Source organism: Volvox carteri (genome assembly GCF_000143455.1).
Source record: "Volvox carteri f. nagariensis unplaced genomic scaffold VOLCAscaffold_8, whole genome shotgun sequence".
NCBI classification, from domain to species: domain Eukaryota; kingdom Viridiplantae; phylum Chlorophyta; class Chlorophyceae; order Chlamydomonadales; family Volvocaceae; genus Volvox; species Volvox carteri.
In genome coordinates, this window is record NW_003307551.1 from 16,853 (window position 1) to 20,998 (window position 4,146).

The window sequence follows — 4,146 nt, forward strand, 5'->3', positions numbered from 1 at the left end:
CACCGTCGCTGCTGCTGCTACTCCGTTGCTAATTTCCCGCCGCCGCCGCGCCTGTCTGTTAGACTAATCCCGCCGCCGCCGCGCCTGTTGTTCAGACTAATGCATCTCCCAGCCCCACCGCCGTCGCTGCCGCTGCTACTCCGTTGCTAAATTCCGACGCCGCCGCGCCTGCTGGACTTGCATTTCTGGACTGGCGAGAATTTTGAAAATTTTGTTTCACGAAATGGCATCCCTGGATCACACTTGCGATTTATTGTATGTGCTGCTACTACTACTACTAGTAGTATGTATATAGTAGTACTGGTACTACCCTATAGTATAATAGTAGTAGGTATATAGTCAGAGTAATAAAAATGACTTCCATGCCAGAGTTGAACTGGCCGCCACAGCAATACCAAAATAGTGTTTGTATTTTCTCTGTGGCTACACCACTTGGAAGAGAGTGAAGAGAGAAACGATTGGATGGCCCATTGGATGTGGCCCATTTTTGTATAATAAATGCCCTCCCTAATGCACCTCCCAGCCCCTTCACCGTCGCTGCTGCTGCTACTCCGTTGCTATTTCCCGCCGCCGCCGCGCCTGTTGTTAAGACTAATGCACCTCCCAGCCCCTTCACCGTCGCTGCCGCTGCTACTCCGTTGCTAATTCCCGCCGCCTCCGCGCCTGTTGTTCAGACTAATGCACCTCCCAGCCCCACCTTCGTCGCTGCCGCTGCTGCTGCGTTGCTAATTCCCGCCGCCGCCGCGCCTGCTACTGTTGCTAATTCCCGCCGCCACCGCGCCTGCTGCTGTTGCTACTCCCGCCGCCACCGCGCCTGTTGTTCAGACTAATGCATCTCCCAACCCCACCTTCGTCGCTGCCGCTGGTACTCCGTTGCTGATTCCCGCCGCCGCCGCGCCTGCTGTTGAGACTAATGCACCTCCCAGCCCCACCGCCGTCGCTGCCGCTGCTACTCCGTTGCTATTTCCCACCGCCGCCGCGCCTGTTGTTCAGACTAATGCACCTCCCAGCCCCACCTTCGTCGCTGCCGCTGCTACTCCGTTGCTAATTCCCGCCGCCGCCGCGCTGCTGTGTTGCTAATTCCCGCCGCCGCCGCGCCTGTTGTTCAGACTAATGCATCTCCCAGCCCCACCGCCGTCGCTGCCGCTGCTACTCCGTTGCTATTTCCTGCCGCCGCCGCGCCTGTTGTTCAGACAAATGCATCTGCCAGCCCCACCGCCGTCGCTGCCGCTGCTACTCCGTTGCTAATTCCCGCCGTCGCTGCCGCTACTGCTGCTGTTGCTATTTCCCGCCGCCTCCGCGCCTGCTGTTGAGATTAATGCACCTCCCAGCCCCACCTTCGTCACTGCCGCTGCTACTCCGTTACTAATTCCCGCCGCCGCCGCACCTGCTACTGTTGCTATTTCCCGCCGCCGCCGCGCCTGCTGTTGAGACTAATGCATCTCCCAGCCCCACCGCCGTCGCTGCCGCTGCTGCTGTGTTGCTTATTCCCGCCGCCGCCGCGCCTGCTGCTGTTGCTACTCCCGCCGCCGCCGCGCCTGTTGTTCAGACTAATGCATCTCCCAGCCCCACCGTCGTCGCTGCCGCTGCTACTCCGTTGCTAATTCCCGCCGCCGCCGCGCCTGCTGCTGTTGCTATTTCCCGCCGCCGCCGCGCCTGTTGTTCAGACAAATGCATTTCCAAGCCCCACCGCCGTCGCTGCCGCTGCTACTCCGTTGCTAATTCCCGCCGTCGCTGCCGCTGCTGCTGTGTTGCTATTTCCCGCCGCCGCCGCGCCTGCCGTTTAGGCTACTGCACCTCCCAGCCCCACCGCCGTCGCTGCCGCTGCTGCTGTGTTGCTATTTCCCGCCGCCGCCGCGCCTGTTGTTCAGACTAATGCACCTCCCAGCCCCACCGCCGTCGCTGCCGCTGCTACTCCGTTGCTAATTTCCGCCGCCGCCGCGCCTGTTGTTGAGACTAATGCACCTCCCAGCCCCACCTTCGTCGCTGCCGCTGCTGCTGCGTTGCTAATTCCCGCCGCCGCCGCGCCTGCTACTGTTGCTAATTCCCGCCGCCACCGCGCCTGCTGCTGTTGCTACTCCCGCCGCCACCGCGCCTGTTGTTCAGACTAATGCATCTCCCAACCCCACCTTCGTCACTGCCGCTGGTACTCCGTTGCTGATTCCCGCCGCCGCCGCGCCTGCTGTTGAGACTAATGCACCTCCCAGCCCCACCGCCGTCGCTGCCGCTGCTGCTGCGTTGCTATTTCCCGCCGCCGCCGCGCCTGCTGCTGTTGCTACTCCCGCCGCCGCCGCGCCTGTTGTTCAGACTAATGCATCTCCCAGCCCCACCGCCGTCGCTGCCGCTGGTACTCCGTTGCTAATTCCTGCCGCCGCCGCGCCTGCTACTGTTGCTATTTCCCGCCGCCGCCGCGCCTGTTGTTCAGACAAATGCATCTCCCAGCCCCACCGCCGTCGCTGCTGCTGCTACTCCGTTGCTAATTCCCGCCGCCGCCGCCACGCCTGCTCCACCCCCTGTCTTTGCACTGGTGCCGATATGCCGTTGACCGACTACAAATCAGTTGGCACAGTTGGTGCATTGAAAAGGCTGGGAGGAGTGCGGAGCTACATCCGGTCTGTAAATGATCTTCGGTGGTTTGGATGCCGCCTCCAGCGCATTCAACGACATGGCAAACTGGCTAATGTGACCAGTAAGAACGATCACAATGTGTATGAATTCCAGAACCTTCACGTTTGTATTAATCGTCGAGCTTCTAATGCTTCTACACAAGCAAGCATTTCGTCCCGCCATGACAAAAGAGCATCCTATTCTATGGCAGGTTCTGGCCATCAATTTAAAGATGCAATCAACTAAGTTTGGTAGCCACGAAACAACTTCCCAATTTTAAATTTGAAGCCATGTGAACTTAACACCATGCTGTACACTTCCGGACCTAACAGGTCCGGAATTGTACGGCATTTCCCCTCTTGCTGCCCAGAAGTCATGTGAACGTGGATAATTTGCAGCACCAATAAGAAACGTCACTGCGTTTAGCGTGATTGCTGTGAAAATGGCACCATCTGTTACCTTTATGCAGATACACCGACCTGTACTTACAGAAGAGACAAATAGGCCAACATCTTAAACGTGAAATGTTTAACTTCGCGTGTGAACTTGCACAGTGCCGCGCCGGAGAAACGTTCATAGTTATTGTCGATGGCGTTGAGTGGGTTGCTACAGTGCCACGTCGCACTAAGCCAGACGATATAGTGTCTATGAGATTCTCGGCTGTAGTTGAAGGCACTGAGGTGAATAGGTCGCTTGTCGGAATGCTTGGTAGTGGCACTAAGAAGAGAGCCTCGAGAGGTACATCCGTGAAGGTTTGGCTTTACAGACAAACGAATACACAGCATGCAACGGGTGCACCGCGTGACACACCACGGGAGCAGCACGATGGGGTGGCGTGCGTCGGCTGGGGATGGCACGCAGGGGGGGTGTCCTCGGGTGCACTTGCTTGCTGCGTTCGGTGCCCTGGTGCGCCCAGGCTTCGGTGAAAGTCTGCTTCCCGCTGCCATGACTGCCTGTCGACCAACCTGGCAAACCCGTCGTGCCTCCTGTGCATCACTCCGTGTGACGCGGCCTGCAGGAGGGGGGCGACTCCGCTACTGTGCAGCTGCCACCGCCGGCGCCTGAGGACGCCTGTGGTGGCGAGGCGGCTGTTTTGCCGTCCCCGTCGGCTGCAGGACCAGCAGCCATGCCCGGCCCATGGCACACAGTAGGACGGCAGGTGGGGGAGCCTGAGGGGCGGGGGTCGGTTTACAGGGAGGGGAATACACAGCATGCAACGGGTGCACCGCGTGACACACCACGGGAGCAGCACGATGGGGTGGTGTGCATCGGCTGGGGATGGCACGCAGGGGGGGTGTCCTCGGGTGCACTTGCTTGCTGCGTTCGGTGCCCTGGTGCGCCCAGGCTTCGGTGAAAGTCTGCTTCCCGCTGCCATGACTGCCTGTCGACCAACCTGGCAAACCCGTCGTGCCTCCTGTGCATCACTCCGTGTGACGCGGCCTGCAGGAGGGGGGCGACTCCGCTACTGTGCAGCTGCCACCGCCGGCGCCTGAGGACGCCTGTGGTGGCGAGGCGGCTGTTTTGCCGTCCCCGTCGGCT